The 18,225-nt window shown below is 44.2% G+C and overlaps 1 protein-coding gene across 3 annotated transcripts in view; it reads left to right on the forward strand.

Moving 5' to 3' along the window:
* Positions 1 to 6: 6 nt before the first annotated feature.
* Positions 7 to 18,225, forward strand: part of SEMA6A (semaphorin 6A) — a 128,962-nt gene continuing 110,743 nt past the window's right edge. For all 3 annotated transcript variants that reach the window (XM_006755264.2, XM_006755265.2, XM_006755266.2), the window contains exon 1: positions 7 to 398. The gene's annotated coding sequence lies outside the window, so the exon portion shown is untranslated. The remainder of the gene's footprint in view (positions 399 to 18,225) is intronic.

An 18,225-nucleotide genomic window follows, 5' to 3' on the forward strand; every position in this document is an offset into this window, starting at 1 on the left:
CAGCCCCCACCGCCCCCCACCCTGAAATGACTTGTTAATCGGCGCAGACACTACCGAAGGGACTCGCTGGAGTGGAATCCAAGTGGAATTTGGATTTGGAGAAGAGTTTCTTGAACATTTACTCCTTCCTTATTGTTTTTTTTTTCTTTCTTTTTTCTGATCCCCTTCTCCGCCTTTCATTGGAGATGAACACAGAGCTTTTGCATCCCAGAAAGTAGTCGCCGCGACTGTTATCCCCAAAGAGACAAGCACACATGTAGGAATGACAAAGGCTGTTGAAGGAGAGAGCGCAGCTCGCGGCCCGGAGAGATCGTCTCGATAATGGATTACTAAATGGGATCCACGCTGTACCAGCCCGCTCCGAGCCCTGGCCGCCTACCCGTCGATGCACCGAAAAGGTACGGCTGGGACGCCCCGGTGCGCTCCACCTCCCGGGCGGCTCGCCTCCAGCTTGTGGGTCTTGGGGCCGCGGCCGGAACGCTCTGGCTGCTTTGTGGTGCTTGCGTTTTATTTTGTCTCGTATCTCTGTCTCCTGAGCATTGTCCGGCCCTGGGGACGCAGTCGCGAGCCCTGCCGGCCGCTCCTCTCTGCCCTGAGCCCCAGAGACCCCGGTGCCGCCCGGGACCGGGACCGCGACCGCGACCGCGACCGCGACGGCGCGGATGGCCGTCTGGTCCGGGGATGTGTGTGCAGGACCCTCTCGTCCTCACTTTGGGGCCAGCAGGGAGCAGAGATGCCCCATGAGGGTGGGATTCTCGGAAGCGCCGTGTCCTGGTGCGAAAGCCAGGAAAGGGGTTCTGCCCTCGAGGGCTGCAAGAGGTGGGGTGGGAGAGCGCTGTTTTCATCCATCACCAGGTTTGGATTTCGGAGTGGGAGAATGGGTTCCGCAGAGATGGTGGGAAAGAGAAGGGGATCTTTTGTTGTCCGCGCGGGGTCTGGGCTGGGCTCTGTGTGGAGTGTGTAAACTTGTAATAGCCCTGGCACCCGCGCGCCCTGCCACTTGGTGATAGCCGGGTTCCCGCGGCCACTGGCACCAGGGGTTCCGGGCTTTGTTTGCTCGAACGAGCGCCCAGGAGCGGTCTCCTCCTGGGGTGTGCGGCGCTCCGTCCTGGGCCCCATCCCTCGCCGCAGCTCCTGGGCAGTGAGGACAGCATCTGTCGGGACTGCGTCGTCCCTCTCCAGACAGAGCCTGCCACTCCCGGGCGGGTGCGTGCCGCGCCCTCCTCCAGAATCTCTGGAAAGGAGGTTCCCGGGAGGTGGGAGGGTGGGAAGACCTGGCAAGAGATGGTCCAGTGCTGCTACCCAGGCAAGGGCTCTGCCCCTGCCCCAGGTTCTGGGTCTGCGAACTACTAGCCACATTCTAGAGCTCTGCCTCTCGGCAGCGGCGCTCGGGAGCAGCCCGGCTGTGCCCACCCACCCTGCTGGGCCCTGATGGGGTGCGAGGTGACTGTTCTCCAGGCTCTCCCGCTTCTTCTCAGCTCCGCTGTGGTACGCAGTGCAAAGCAGGATCCTGATGTCCGCTCCCTCTTCCCTCGACACGAGCGGCGCTGGGGGAGCCAGGGAGCGTGCGGGTGTCGGGAAAGGAAACAGGACTCCGCTGCCTTTCCCGCTCCCTCTCCGCCCCTTCGCCCAGCGACTCCTCCTTTTCCAGCACCGGTCACTCCACCAGGCGCCTCTGGAAAGTTTCTCTGAAAGCCACGGGCGGCGGGCATGACATGACTGGGGCTCAGCATGTGCAGCCTGCGAGAAGCTGAACCCCAAGGGAAGCGGGTGGACGGCCCAGGGTGCAACTAGGAGCGCGGTGCGGGCTTCTTTGGACAGTGGCGCCCCCACTCCCCACGCTCCACCGTCGACCAGCGGCTGCACTTGCTGTACCAGTCTCTCAAGCCGTGGAAGGAGGGGAAGGTCAGGGTCAGGACTAGGGATGCTGATGCGGCCACTGTGGCCATCGGCTGGCGCGGGGGTGCGTGTGGGCATTCGCCGGGGCTGGCGGCCATGCAGGCACCAGTTCCAAGAGCAGCATCCCGGCCTCCGGAGCGCGCGCGCAGGTTTCCAGTCAGCGGGAGTCCAGGGAGGAACAGAGCAGGTAGCCTGGTGTGCGTGGAGCGGGGCTGCAACCTCTGTCTTCACAGCCAGAGCGAGCCCTCGCAGGCCAGCCGCCGCCCGTGTTGCAGTGGGCAGCCCCTCCAGCCTTCGCCGTCTGTCCTTGGGAGAAAGGTGGTTGCGCTGGGGAGGCCGTGGCCAGACACCGCCAGGGTGGGAACGCGCTCTGCTTATGCTGGATGGAAATCAAGTTGCCACTGAATGTGATCCGTGAAAGGTTTAAAAACACAGGAGCGCACGAGACACACTTTTGCACACTTGTTCGCACAACTTTTTTTTTTTTTTTTTTTTTCCTCCCCTCCTTTTTCCCCCAATTTTTTTTTTTTTTTTTTTGCCTCCACTCAGAAAAGATCTTTAACCCAGTTGCAGCGTCCTGCCAGTAGGTCTCAGGAAGGCTATTTAATGCCCCCCAGCGCTGGTTTTTAAAGTCTTTTCCGAGTAGAAAGGTCGAGCGCCTTTTCTTGCCTTTCTCTAATCCTGTTAATTGTCAGTTTTCCTTCCAACACATATCTTACCTTTGGCGTTAAGTCCAGGGGTTGCCACTGATGGCAGGGGGGAGACTGTTGGTTTGGGATACATGATTCCTCTATTTTTTTTTAATTCTTTCCCAAAAGTAAAGATGCCTGTGCTCAATTCTGAATAAAAATATCTACTTGTTTACGCCTTATCCAATTGGCTAGCAGGGTCATAAAAAGAACATTTTGTATGTTTTTTTTGCAGACCCTGTTTAGTCTGCATGGAGCAGTTTTATGATTTACAGTAAGCTTTGATTAAACCACTCCAGGCACCAAAGTTAATTATTAACCCAACCTTAAATACAGTGGCAGAACCGTGTCTCCACCTATTAACCTAAACTATCTGTTAAAAAATAATTGCATTGACTATTTAAATTTGATTTACCCATGCTTGTTTACATGGTAACTCTTATTCAAATCTTGAGTAACCTCCACTCTCAATGTATATTCTGGTTTTAGGACATTCTTGAATGAGGCACCTTGCAAACCAACCTGAAAGCAAACAGGAATGAAATCAGATATAAAACTTCATTTTTGTGTTAACGTGTTTTTTCAACTTGATATAAAGCAGCATTCTAGTTGATGTTTCTTATTTACGATGTTTGTGTTCATGTTCCTTATTTCTGACAATCTTCTCACAGTGTTATGTTTTGCTGTTAACCACCAGATAGAGATGGGCCAACGTTATCCATCATGCATGTAATCCACCTGTGTAAAAAATGTTCAGCAGACACCCAAAATCTTCATCTCAGGAGCCACCTGCAGAATATACTTATAGGTTGGAACATCTAAGTTTAAAGAGGTTAAAAATTCATAAGAATCAGTGTATAAACTTAACTAAATGTCTAATGAATAAATGAGTGAATGACATAGTCACACGTGGTTCACATTTCTCCACTTACAGTGGACCTGTGTTTTTTCTAGTGAAAAAAAATCTATGCCTTCAAGTATGTGGTTATTATAAAGTAGCAATAAGTGCAACTCTTTATTTATGCACACAGAGACACAAACTTACACCCCTCAAGTTCTTTCAAAGTCTAGTGAATGCTTTCCTCATTAGAAAAATATAACATTTGCATTCCGAGTAGGCAGATAACATTGCCAAGTGTGTTGAATGAGAAGAATAGCAAGAATTAGGGAGACTTACCTTCGTGCAATAAAAATAAGACACCCAAATTAAGAACTTTTATTAAATTCAAAATAAATACTCATGCTTTAAAAGTAAATGGATAATTGCACTCCCATATAAAATGGAAGGAAAAAATACTGTTTTGAACAAGGAAGTAAGTCGGATACTTTACTCTGGGTGCATAGTGGGTTCAGCTCTTTTCCAAGCAGAACAAAAGAGTGTTTATGGGAGGAAAACTTTTTTTTTTTTTTTTTACAATTACATGGCCAAGAGCTAATATATTCTCCCATCTTTTTGTGTTTGTTTGTTTGCAGAAAGGAATCACAGAACAAGCCAAAGTAATTGCAAATACTTTAATTAGCACTGTAAAGCCTGGGAAAGCCTGTAGCTATCACACCCCATGTTAGGTTTAGACAATTGTCCAGCTCTCAGAGTGGGTGTTCCCTGGGTGTTCACACTTCCAGGGGGAGGTGCAGCCTGGAAGCATCCTGCTGTGCCCCCCCCCGCCCCCACCTCCCAATATCAATCAATCTCTCTGTGCCTTTGAAGCCAAGTTGTCCCTGATAGTTCTATTCCAGGGTGAAGGCTTTTCTCATCTGCTTTAAATGTGCTGCAAGAGCAACTGAGCTATTCTCTGCTGGCAACCACAGGGTTGCCTCCTGGGGATATGGTAAGGTAGGGAAGGGAGGGAGGCATTTAATCCCTTTGAAATGGGCAAATAAGATATCATACCACACAGACCTCAAGGGGAGAAGGGAGCTCAGGATACTTCTCAGGCTGGGACTATTATAGTATAGGATATACACCAAAGTATCTTGCTTTGTGAAGCAGATGACGTACTGTAAAACTTTTTTATTAGAATTATTCTAATTACACTAATGGAGAGTGTCACATAAAACTATCAATACTCTGATGTCTCCCAAATAATGTGCATCTCTCAGGTAGTCAACATTCCAAACACCTACTTCTGGATCTTTCTCCCCCAAATATGCTTTTCTTAAAATCTCCATCCCGGTAAATGGCATGTTCCATCCTTTGAGTTCCTCAGGCCTAAAATCTGTGACTCTTTCTCTGTCCACACCCATTCCAGCTGCAATGCTGTTGGCATTCGGACTTCCTGCAGGCCTTCCATTTCTGGGGGCCACACACTGGCTAAGCCACTGAGCGCCCCTGCTGGGTTATTGTGCCTGCCTCCCGTCTGTCTTCCTGTTTTGCTCTGGGCCTCCTACAGTCTTTTCTCCCTGCCATCCCCAGAGTGAAAAGGCTAAGCTAGATCAGATCACTTCCGCTCAGCTTTCCCACTTCATCCCAGGGAAAGCCGAAGTCCTTCCTGTGGCTTTGTGGACCCACATGATCTGCACTTGGGCCCCCGCCTCGCTGACCTCCTCTCCTTGGGGTGACTTCAATGCCAGTTGTGCTCTCCTTGGTCCCTTGCAGGCTCTTTTATGGCTTGGGAAGGGTCTTGCCCCTGGATGGCTTCATGATTGTTCCTCACATTCCTTAGGTTTCTGCTCAAATGTCACTTTCTCAGTGAAACCTTTTCTGATCACCTTATTTACTTCACCCTTTTCCCTCAACACCTCCTACCGCCCTGGCCTGCCTCACTTTTTTCCCTTAGCACTTTCACAGCCCAGGACACTATACGTTGTCCTAGTTTATTTTGCACTCCACTAGAACATAATGCCATAAGGGTAGACATGTTTATGTTTTATTCACTACCTTACCTGCAGCACCTACACCTGTGCCTGGCACATCCTAGGCCCTCTAGGACAAGTGCTTATTGAGTGAATGAATGAATGGTGACTCTTTTTGCAAACAACTAATCTTTATCTCTTTTGTCTGCTCATTTTATTTTTCATATATAGATATATATATATATATTTTTTTTTCTTGATTTCAGAGAGGGAGAAAGAAATAGAAACATCAATGATAAGAGAGAACCAGATATATGGCCTGACCGAGAATCGAACCGTGACCTCCTAGTTCATAGGTCAATGCTCAACCACTGAGCTATGCCAGCCAGGCAACGTCTGCTCGTTTTTCTATGCCATGTTTCCATCAAATGAGCTATCTCTCTGCCTGCATGAGAGTGTGTGTGTGTGTGTGTGTGTGTGTGTGAACAATGTCTTCCATGTACATAGGTGATATGTCTCATGCACCATTAGTAGAACATTCACTGTGGGTTGTTTTCCCAGTCTTGGTGATAGATTGGAGCCTGCTCATTCCCACACTCTCACCCAGTTCCCTTCTGTGGCCAGGAACACATCTGTGGGACACCTGGTGAAGCTGGAGGGAATCTGAGTTAGGCAAAATCAACGTGCCAAGAAACTGAGCTAAGAAGACAAGCCAGCACTCCTGGGGATTGAGCTTTTGACCTTGGCCTCATTTGTTCTGCATTCTAACCATTGGCCACAGAACCTTCTTGCTGTTTTGGAGTTTACGAACAGTAGTTTTCAAAATTGAACTTCCTACCAGGAGAAAATAATACGCTTGTTAACCCACATTTCTGCCCTGTACAAGTATAGCAGTAACTTGTTGAAGGTCCCGTACTTGGAGTCAGAAGAACTGGGCTCCAGACTTCAACTATCTTCACCTTTCTGATCTGCATTATTTTAAACAAAAAATGTGAATAGTAACCTGTGCTTCCTACCTTGTAGGACTGCTGGAAGAATAAGATGAAATCAGGAATGTGAATGTATATGGTAAACTATGAAAGGCACTTTGGAAATTTGAAGTTTGATGCTAGAGCTCCTCCCTCCCCACGCCCTAGGCCTAGCAGAGACCCTACTTCATTGTCTTCTAAATCAGAAAAGAAAGATTAGACTCTGTTGATGTCATTTTAGTGTAAACCACATTGTGAAATTAAACAATATCCTCAAATTCATTGAAAACACACAGTCTACATACAACTGGGATAGTAGCTACATTAATCAGAACGCCAACTGCATCAAGTAAAGATTGCTTTCAATGTGACCATTAAATAGAGCGAGGTCATGGGAGGGGCACTCTGCCAGTCATTATAAACAAAGCGAGGGCATTGTTTGTGCTTAGGTAAGTTCTACACTGGTTAACGTCAACGTGTGAATGAATGTGGAACAGACCTGTCAGGGTGAACTAGGAGTAGTAGAAGTTCTGATCTTCGCTGTAACACGCGCAATGTCATTAGATTTTGTGGTGAGAAGTTTATAACATGGAGGGACTGTCACAGGGAAGGCAGTAGAGGGTTCTGGAGGGAGTGCCGAGGTCACGCTTCTTAGGTGGACAGACCGCACTTGGATTTGCATCCTAGTTTTTGCCATTTACAAACAGTGTGACTTCGAGCCAGTTACTTAACTTGTCTGTCTCCATTTCCATTTGTAAAATGCTAGTATGATGATGTTATGGTTGTTAAGAGTAAATATGATGGTATCTGTAAATTTGTAGCACAATACCTGGTACACTATACACATTCATTAAATACAAGTTGCTTTGAATTTTTTTAAATCCTCACCTGAGGATATGTTTTTAATGATTTTTAGAAAAAGAAGGGAGAGAGAGAGAAAAAACATCGTTTGGCTGCCTGCCATATGCAGTGCATCTCGGTATGTGCCCTGATCAGGAATCAAACCCGCAACCCTTCAGTGTACCAGACAATGCTCCATCCCACTGAGCTACCCAGCTAGGGAAGGAGTTATTTGTTTCTGGGTGACAGTAGTCATGGAGAGTGCCCAGAGGGGAGAGTACAGAAGGAAATGGCCACAAGTCTGTAGCATAAAGAGATGATGCAAAGGAAACAACCTTTGGGCTAGCAAGGAACATTCACACGGTCAGCTGGCAATAGTGTCAGAGGTTTTAAGCTGAGAAGCATGTGAAAGAGTCACTTGCATGGGAAGAGGAGTCATGATCCTTTTTCTAACCGTGGAAGTTGAAATATCATGTTGAAATATCACGCCCAACATAGAAGAAAAAAACCAAAAACACTATACAAACAAAACAATAGCAAGTAGCATAGGGCCTCACACCAAATAAGACCCAAAGGAGAGTTGTTTTAAAGAAATGATATCCTTCACTTACTAACATTTTAAGGATAAAACACACAATCTGAACCCACCAAAGAATCTGAAAGTGCCCACCTTTGGCATCTGAGAGTAGCCAGAAATGACTGTTCAGTGATGAGCTAAATGGACCCCAAGCACCATACCTGTGATAGGAGACACTGGCTGCCCAACGACTCCTAGGAGGCTGTCACCAACTTCTGCAAGAGGGTCTGCATGCTGGCCATACACTTGCCGGGTCACTCTTCCCTGGGCAGACCTGCAATCCATTTGGGAGAGCATGATGCTTTCTCCACTCAGAAGCAAATCATCACCTTCCCCACCAAACGGAGGAGATAGTTAGCTGACCCCAATAGAGATAGCATTTACTCTGACTGATATACTGCCATGAAATTTGATTCAAATGATAGCCATGCAAATTCTTATCAGCGAGAAGGAAGGTACAGTAAATGGGCATCATCACCACATTCCCAAAGGACTGCTGCACCAGGAGGAATAGGGGTCTCTCCTGGCCTAGAATTAGTTATTTTGGCTAAAAGACAAATTTGTTTTCCTCTTAAATTTTGTAAGTAGAAAGATAATATAAAGAGAGAGAGAAATAAATCAGCAATTAACATGCCTCAGAGACTGAAGGGCCAGGTCTTCTGAGCAGTGAGTGAGATCACCTGCTTTGAAAGTATTGCTAGTATTCGGTGTTTCCACACACAGCCCACAGACCTGAGGCTTTCATTTACGATGACTCAGCGCTTCTGTGGTTTCCCACTAACCTATAATTGCCATTTGTAGAAAATTTAATTCAAAGAATCCCCGCCAATTAAAAAATTTAGCAGGAGATGCTATTTACCCCTCTCTTAGCCTTTCTACCCTCCCACGTGTTCAAGACCAAGCCTTTGGCCATGATTAGATTTGAAGCATTTATAGCACGAGCTGGCACTGAACACAATGAAAACACGCCATTGGGAAATAACCATTTTGGGGCTGAGAAGAAACACTATATCCGTTATGGTTTAATGTTATATGAGACTTTTACAGACGAGCTTTCTGTGATGGATCCACTCTTCTTTCCTTTTTCTTATTCCTGACCCCTTTTAAAGGAGAGTATTCAATCTTTTCATTAATATTGCAGTGACTCCAGCTGTCCTTGAATGAGGAAACTGAGAGAATACTGATTGAGCTGGTAAGAGGGAATGGTCCTTCCCCGAAAATGGAATGCTTTATGAAAAACTGCATTCCACAAAAAAACGTTCCAACAATCCACCAACTGTGTCTCCTCCTTTTTACCCCAAGAACCACGTGACTTCATTCACTTATTTTGGTGTTTGTATGCATTAGTTCCTAGGCTTTAAATACCCAGGTGGGAAGCCGGTAGATTAAGCCTTTAATTATTCTAAAAATGAGAGCATTAGAGTTACTAAGAACATGCTCATCTCAGCATTGTGAGCAATACATGGACACCGAATAGTTTACAGCATCCTAAACTGGAGTATACGTAGCCAAATGGCCGTTGGGTGGATTTTTATAAGAATACTTGTTTAATAGTTTTCAAGATGGATTCTGTGCTAATTTTTCGCGCATCATGAATGATGGCCCCAGCTAGACACTGTCGCTGGGATCTTCATCTATTAATCATGGAGGCTGCTTTCTTATTCGGTTGCCATAGTTTCAGTGCCTCCGATAGTGTTGGGGTGTCTTGGGAAAGGTTTGAGATATACTAGGGCTTGCAAGACTGGCAGTTATGTTGGCAGTTGCGGTGCTCTTGAAAGAACTGAAAGCCACTTCTCTTCTAATTCAGTGCCCGATTCAAAGAGGCAACTTCTGAGAGCGTCTCCCTGGACCTTGTTATGTGCGCAGCCAGCTGATATTTACTCGAGGATTTGCCTCTTGCTCAGCGCTGCTGGCAAAAAATTACAGTCCAGGGGCTGATGTCACTTTCATCTTCCGACGAGAAAGCACAAGGGTGCGAACTCTTCGTTAGGACTATTTATAAAGGTGGAGGTAAATGAGGGCATTCATGACTTTGCTCAACATTTCAGCTTCATAAATTGGTGTTGGCTCTGCAGATTGCTAAATAAATAAAATGACCTCAGGAGTGCTGTGTCTCTTGCCTGGGTATGGCAATGCAAACATTTAGTGCTTTCTTTCAGGTTTCACCTTTATTTTTCTTTTTTTTTTTTAGGTTTGACACACATTACTGAGGAGCTAGAGGCCATTTGGCTGTATTTGCAACATTGGCCCATAGATCTGCTGCTTTGTCAACTTTTGAGTATAAGAGCATTTTTTTTTTTAATTTCTGTAATTGTACTATTTTGCTATTTTGTGTTTAGATTTGTGACTTAAGGGTTGATTAGGAAAACCTCTCCAGTTGTGCATATATTGCATGACTGAGTCAAGAAAAGATTTGGAGAAGTAAATTGTTGCAAGAGGGAGACCCACCTACTAGCTGGATTTATGTGCTTCCTGTGTGATGTGGAGCGCAGGCTTCCTTTGTTAGGTAAATGTGGCCTGTGTAACAGAAACTACCGGGGCACTTCTTAATGTTTTCTTCCCCATTCCTCAAGTGGACTTTCAAGGACTCCTACCAGTATAAGCTGAGCCATTAAATTCCTCATAGACTAAAACATAACATAAAACAATCTCACACTTGATGCAATGGCACTGAATTCAGGACATGCAAAGCATCAGATGAAAATCCAGGCAGGTTCAGAAGATGAAAACCTTTCATTCATTACAAATGGGCCTCATCTAGGAAAATAGTCATTTTTATTTTTTTACTAGAAAATGACTAGTTTTCATTTCAGGGTGAGCTTCAAAGCAACCGGTTCAAATTTCCCCATATCCAGCCTGTCTCATTTTTTGTGTCAGATCAACAAGCATTTTAATGCACGTGCCTATTATATTGACCCCGCCCTTACCCAACCACACTAAATGATTGAATTTAGAGGCCAATAATTTGAAGTAAATTAAAAGGATAACATGCCCTTAATTGCTACTGGCTTCACCAGGCTTCTGGGCACGGGAATTCCTTGCGGAGAAACACTTTTAAGTGTCACAGCAGTTTTTGATCATGTGGTCGGCTTACCCATAGGCTGCAATTATTCCCCAGCCCTTCTCCAGGTCCCCCTCAAATATCTCCGTGAAGCAAAACAAGCATGCATTTTTAAATTCAGCATTATGGACCCCCAATTGTTTGACAGGGCAAGAAAATGTGTCCTGCACGTTTTATAATATTCTCATAAGTTGTTTTAAGGGCGGGGTGGGGTGTGGAGTGGGAGAGAACAGTGGGACTAATATTTCCGATCAGAAGCTTTTGGTGTGAGAAGAAGAGTTTGTGTGAATTCAGTTTGCTGTCCTCTCTACAGTCACAAATTGGCATTATTCTTGGGTGTCAGGTCAGGCAAGATGCTACACATAGAGCCTTAAGAAAAGCAAGCAGTACTTTTGTGTAGATGTCAGTCCAATACAATGTGGACTTTAATTAACCTTAATTAATGATTTCTGATTACAGATTTTCCCTTGTGCCTCCAAGGCACAAAACGTATTTTGGTGGAACATTTCCAACAGCAGTGACTTGAATATGCTTCCATTTTCTTGCCATGCACACCACACTAGGTTCTCAGTGTATGAAGAATGTCTTGCTGCATCCTTCCTAGAGTGGTAAAATGCATTGTCCCCCAAGTGGTCATACAGATGCAGAGTATGTTGGAATGGCAGGTGAACCATTTTTAATTTTAAAGCAATTTACTTATCAAAATAGGTGACATTTTCTGGCTTCTACCTGGATTTAAGGCCATTCCTCCCAAAGACTGAATGGGACTTGGAGTGGTGCCTCAGTTCCTTCAAATGAACGCTGCCATACGCTGGGGATGGTAGACCAGGTGGTATTGCCTTTGCCCACAAGTATTTACCAAGTGTGACAAATACAGACCAGGGGCTATTGTAGGCCCTGGAAGGAAATAGGTCTCACATCTTGTTGGAAGTGCTTTTGTCCTGTGTCGTGAGTTTTAGAACAGATATCAAGAAGCTGAATTATATTGTTAGGGAACTATTTACATTCAACTTTTAACTAGAGGCTCTAATGAAAGTTAGATATAATAAATTAAGTCCAACTTAAGAACTGAGTTTCTGTGACTAATCATTTTGTAGCTTATATGATGAAACTAATAGCATATAACTCATCTAGTTTAGTAGAGTGTGTGCTTATTATCATTGCTTTGCTTTTACAACTAAGCTTACCGATCTATAAGCATCTTAATGAGAAAGTGCCTAAATTAAATTGATTTGTAATGTTTGCTGTACTGTGTTCTAGGGTAGTGATTATGTAAAGTAATTTCTAAGATGGTTGTCCCAGTGCATGCAGTATGGTTTTCCTTTTTTTTTTTTTTTAATATATCTTTATTGATTTCAGAGAGGAAGGGAGAGGGAGAGAGAGACAGAAACATCAATGATGAGAGAGAATCATTGATCGGCTACCTCCTGCACTACCCCTACTGGGGATTGAGCCCATAACCCTGGCATGGGCCCTTGACCAGAATCGAATCTGGGATTCTTCAGTCCACAGGCCGATGCTTTATCCACTGAGCCAAACTGGCTAGGGCTGGTTTTACTTTTTAATAAAGCCAACCCAGCGTCATGATCCCATGTTTGCCCAGCCAGGAGGAGATGCTACTGGTGTCAAAAGTAGAAAGAACAGAGTAGTCTCTTACGTAGCCGAGAGAAAAGGTAACAAACATCTTTGGGATTTGTTTTTCTTTTAAAGGGATGTTCGGGAGTACAGGAAAACGTTTTCTATTAAAAAGTCAACTTTTATCTACAAGGTGTTTCCTCTCATTTGTGATGAGAGGAAGTTCAACATGTCGAATATGTTGATTAATTAATTCTCATGGGATATTTTGCAGGGTGGAGCTTTCGTTTTCATATTTTGTCATGTCCAGAACATAAGACCTGTTACTATTGCCCAAACACATCTGTTCCCAAGAATAAAAGGACAACAAAATTGCCTGCTCAGATCCTACAACACACAGGTGTGTGAGAGAAGGCTTTGCAATGCTGTGAATAGCTTGACATTTTCACATTGTTATTGAAATGCAAATTCTTCAGAGCAGAACTTGAAAAGGTTTTAAATGTAGAACAGGACGGTATCTTTTCTTGTTGTCAACTATACCTGGTCTTAACTCCTGGGCTTGTCCTAGTAAAAGTAATCATAACTCGTTTGCATATTTCATTGCTTTCCGGTGCCTCTGTTTACAGTGCAGATACTCCTTCCTGGGCGGCACCATCCAGGGAGAGGAGGCTGCTTCCACAGTGAGGTACCAGCACAGGGCTGGTCACCTGGAAGGAGTCTTACTGAGCCCCACATCAGATCTAGAAATCAGGCTTGCTTACAGGTGATGGTCAACATCAGCAGTATTTACAGTGTTATTATTAATAATAAAGACCTCATTTCCAAAGTGTTTATAGTTTTCAAAGTGCCTCTATAAACATTGCCTCATTTAATATCATTACATCCTGGGTTAGGCAAGGCAGGTATTAATTTACCCAATTTAAAGATGAGATAACTGAGGTTCAGAGAGGTCAAATAATTTGCCTAAGAGAACACCTGGTAAGGGAAGGGCTGGGACAAAGCTCCCAACCTTCTGACTCTGAGTGTTGTGCTCCTCCATGTTATGTCGCTGTTCACTCAGTACTTCCAAACCATTACGGTCTTCCAACCATACATGCTCTTACGTTATGCCTATTGTGCAGATTGAACACTGACACAGAACAAAAGTAACTTTCCACGGACTTCACCTGCAGCTTCTGCTGGGACCTAAATTCTGCTGCTCAGTGGAAAGCCATTTCTGAACATTGTCTCCAGAGGCTCTTAGGGTCTTGAGTCTGTCATCTGAAAGGAGATCAATTGAAAAATGGGGCCTGTTTTTATTTGGGATCCTAGTCCTGTTTTATAGTAGGGATAAAAATAAACAGTAACATGAGGATGGAAACTTTGGCCGAGGTGCAGGGTAGAACTGGAGGGACAGAGGGTTGAGCCAGATACCCCGGTAGGAGTAGCCTCCTGGGGCTTGCAACTTATGCCTATAAAACAGAAACACGTGTTTAGCAAGGAATAATGTGGTGTGGCACAGCATACGTGGATCTGCCCTCTAACTAAGTCAATTTACTCTCGGGTCCATGCTGCCAGGTCTAGCGAAGGCAGCAACTCAATTTAATTGGCATCTACGTCAGACAAGTTCTAGGTACTGAAGAGACACAGTGATGACCCAGTTTAGAATTTACGAATTGTGTACTCACCATAGGCCTGAAATTGGCCCAATTCTGGCGAGAAGGGTGGGTACATAAAACACTGAAGTGTCAGGTCTATTTTCCATCCCAGAAGCAGAGTGGTGAGGATGCTGAGGAGGACAGGAAGGAGCAGCTCTGTCCTGATGGGAGCTCAGACAGGCCTTTGTGAAGGAGGAAGCATTTGAGTTGTATCTAAAGAATGAGAGAAGTTTCAGTAGGTGGGAGGCTAGGGGAGGAAGAGCAGTGGGTCTAAGGGAAAGGCAGGTGCAAAGGTCCAGGGGCAGGAAATGAAGGCCTTGGCCCCAGAGCAGCCAGGAGCCTCCCGGGGACTGGTAGTGTGGTGTGGAAGCCCTGAGGACAGAAAGGGGCATTGAGAGCAGCCTGTGGAGGGCTCTGCCCTGCTCTATAGAGGGGACTTGGAGGTGGAGGCAGGTGATGCTTTTGATGACATCATCAAAGGTGTGTTAGAAATACAAATCTGCTAGCACTGTAAGTGGAAAAGGGAAACATTCTGGGTGTGTTTGCAAGGTACAGTTGTCAAGACTTAAGGACCTTGCCCTGCTGATGTGGCTCAGGGGTTGAGTGTCGACCTATGAACCAGAAGGTTGCAGTTGGATTCCTGGTCAGGGCTTGGTCCCCAGTGTGGGGCGTGTGGAAGGCAGCTGATTAATGATTCTTTCTCATTGATGTTTCTATCTATCTCTCCCTCACCCTTCCTCACTGAAATTTTAAAAAATAGATTAAAAAAAAAAAAGACTTAGGGACCAGTTGGATGTATGGGATAAGGGAGTGGAAGGAGTAAAACATGGTTCCAAGATGTCCCATCTGGGGAACTAAGCAGAGAGTAGGGACATTGGCCAGGTCAAGGACACAGGTTTATAGACAACAATAGTTAATATATATTTTTAAATATATTTTTATTGATTTCAGAGAGGGAGGGAAAGGGAGATAAAAGTAGAAACATCAACGATGAGAAAGAATCAATGGTCAGCTGCCTCCTACATAACCTAGGCATGTGTCCTGACCAGGAATCGAACCATGACCTTCTCAGTGGTCAATGTTCAACCACTGAGCCACACTGGCTGGGCCAAATAGTTAATATTTAACAGCTATGATAAACCTTATTTACATGACACGTAATGGGCCAAACACCAAAGCCTTGGACCTCATCCATTGTGCTCACACCCAGCTCTGTGAAAGGAGTGCTAAGGATTTGAAGTTAAGAGTGTTTAAACTGTCATATTTGGTCTGGCAGCTGGGACCACTTTCTCCAACATCAGGGAGGTTAATACCAGAGCATGATGAGCAGAAGATGGGGAAGAGCGAAGCACCATAAAAACTGATTACGAAAGTGCAGGAGGAACAAGGGTGAATGATTCACTCGTGAGAATCGGGGCATACATTGGGCCACCTGTCTCCTATTTTTTTTTTCATTCTGAACTATTTTACTTTATGCAAGTTTTTGAATTCTGAAATTAGATATACGTGTGTATGTCTCTCCCTGCCCCTCCCCACCCCCGACTCGAGCTGGGCATGTTTATGTAAGTGTTTATCTCTTAGGTTGCCTTGAGCAATCAAAATGTTACAGGTGACGTCATTCACAAAATACAAATAACACCTAAATTGTGTTGTTTATTTAATAAGACAGTGTTAGCAGATAGCGAGGCCTTTTTTTTTTTGCTGCATTATGCTAACTTTGAAGAAAAAATGTGTTTAATAATATTTTATTCACAAAGAAATCAATCTTCATTACACAGGTGATCGAGGTATCACAGATTTTGTTATGTTCCACCCCCTAGATAGTATTGATGTTGTACAGTTGGCCCGAGGAATCCTCCTGTGTCTTTAATTGTTGAATATAACATTTGTACTATAAAAAAGAATTCTAAAAAAATGGGTATTATGTATTTACCCTTCACTTTGCAGTTTTCTTTCAGAGGGTTCTAAATAAAACTTATAACAGGAAAGTCTTATTCTATAATAAAATAAGGTTTTGTGCCATATTTTTTAAAGAGGTTGAAAACAGAAGTGAAACAAAGCAGGATTAGAAACATCAAGTATCCTTAGGGAGCTTTCACAAATTGAGTGGGTTTCTGGAAGGGAGAAAACCTTTATGATTTAGTTTGCTTTGCTGTCTTATTTTAAAGGCACGTTAAAATTAAACATTAAGGAATCATTTGATTCTTTTATGTTGGGATGCCGTATTTAAGTTGGTGTCATTATGCTGAGAAAGTAAACTGTAGATGACTTGTTGTGATGTCAAATTATTGCACAGATGTAGTATCATTTGTTTCTCTAACTTGCAGGCTGCCCTCTAGTGTTACTTAATCTCAAGACAACCACTTGGTTTAGATCCCATGAAAGGTGAAAAAACATAATAGAACATTTTACCAACGCATCAGCAGCTAACCCAGGCAAGCTAGACTCTGTCTCTAAATGCAGTGTTAACAAGTGTATAATTCATGGTTTGAAAGGCTGTGCACAGATTTAAGAGTGCCCATCACCAAAGCTCTGATAGCAGCAGATAGTACAGGAAGTCCTCTCTTAATTTCATGGATAGGTTCTGTGACTTTTAAGAGAAATGACATGAGTATAAGGAAATCAGTTTTACCATAGGCTAATTGATGTTAACAAGAGTTAAGTTCTTAAACACCTCATCGACACTATAAGGAAGCCATGTTATTCAAGGACCTGCTACACTGTGTGAAGAAAAACACAGAGATGACTGCAATTTCAAGTCAAACTCCGAATACAAAGTCAAATACCGAACAGGAAGGTTTAGGACTACATTATCTAATTAATTTCACTTACTTTCTTTTGTGTGTGTCCAGAAGAGTGATATATGATAAAATAAGCTCTCTCTAAATATGCCTAAAAGACCTTGTTTAGTAAGTTTAAATAAAAATTATAAGTGTCAAGAAACATATTTCAATCACCATCAGGTGTGAGATTTCTGAGCAGATCAACCTCAAAGTTTATCATATAATTAGCCCTCAGGGAAGAGGTCTCAAACTTCAATGCACTATCCTATTCCAAACCTTCAAAGAGTAAATTCCCGCCCTTTATAGATTATTCCCTGAAGATGTTAAGAAGAGAAACACATACTGCAGCCCAAACTGTGGGCATTAAGTACTTTCTGACACTGGTGCCAATCCTGCTTTTGCGCCACAGTTTGCAATAGTGGAGAGTCACTTTCAGACTCAGTTGCTGTTTTTTTCACGTACAATGTTGGCATCCTCAGTGGATTACACAGATAACGTTACAACATTCCAGATACATCCAGCTCCTCCCAGCGGAGCCACTGATAAAAATGGCTACTGCTGCTGCTGATTTTTCTGTTTTTGTTTTTAAATATATATTTATTGATTTCAGAGAGGAAGGGAGAGAGAGATAGAAACATCAATGATGATAGAGAATCAGTGGTGGGCTGCCTCCTTCAGGCCCCACATTGGGGATTGAGCCCACAACCTAGGCCGAGAATTGAACCTTGTCATCACTGTTCCTAGGTCGACACTCAACCACTGAGCAACACTGGCCACATGATTTCTCTGACGTTTTTGAGACGAAGATCAGGAAGAACTAAGAGCACGTGAGTGCAGGACATAGAGAATGAAACCGATGGTCAAAATTACACTTGAGAATCAGCTTTTCCTCTGGGGGGTGATGTGATGTAGTAGTTAAAAGTGTGAGCTCCAGAGTTTCCTATTCTAGTGGCCATGAGATCTTGGGAAAGTTACTGAATCTCTCTGTGCCTGGTTTTCCTCAACTGTAAAATGGGAATGCCAACAGTGCCTGCCTCATAAAGTGATTCCTATGACTAAGTGAGAACCTATGTACCAGAATGATGTCTGGTACACAGTAAGCACTCAATAAAAATCAGTGTTGCGCCCTAGCCGGTTTGGCTCATGGATAGAACATCGGTCTGCAAACTGAAATTTCCAGCTTCTATTCAGTCAAGGGCACGTGCCGTGATTGCAGGCTCCTCCCTGGCCCAGGTCCTGTTTGGAATGTGTCCAGGAGGCAACCAATTGATGTGTTTCTCTCCCATCGATATTTTTCTCTATCTTCCACTCTCTCTAAAAATCAATGGTAAAATATCCTCAAGGTGAGGTTGTTGCAATTTGACACCAAGTTCTCCTAATAGAATGGATTACATTCAGTGCCT

This window comes from Myotis davidii, unplaced genomic scaffold, assembly GCF_000327345.1.
Source record: "Myotis davidii unplaced genomic scaffold, ASM32734v1 scaffold130, whole genome shotgun sequence".
In the NCBI taxonomy this organism is placed as follows: Eukaryota; Metazoa; Chordata; class Mammalia; order Chiroptera; family Vespertilionidae; genus Myotis; species Myotis davidii.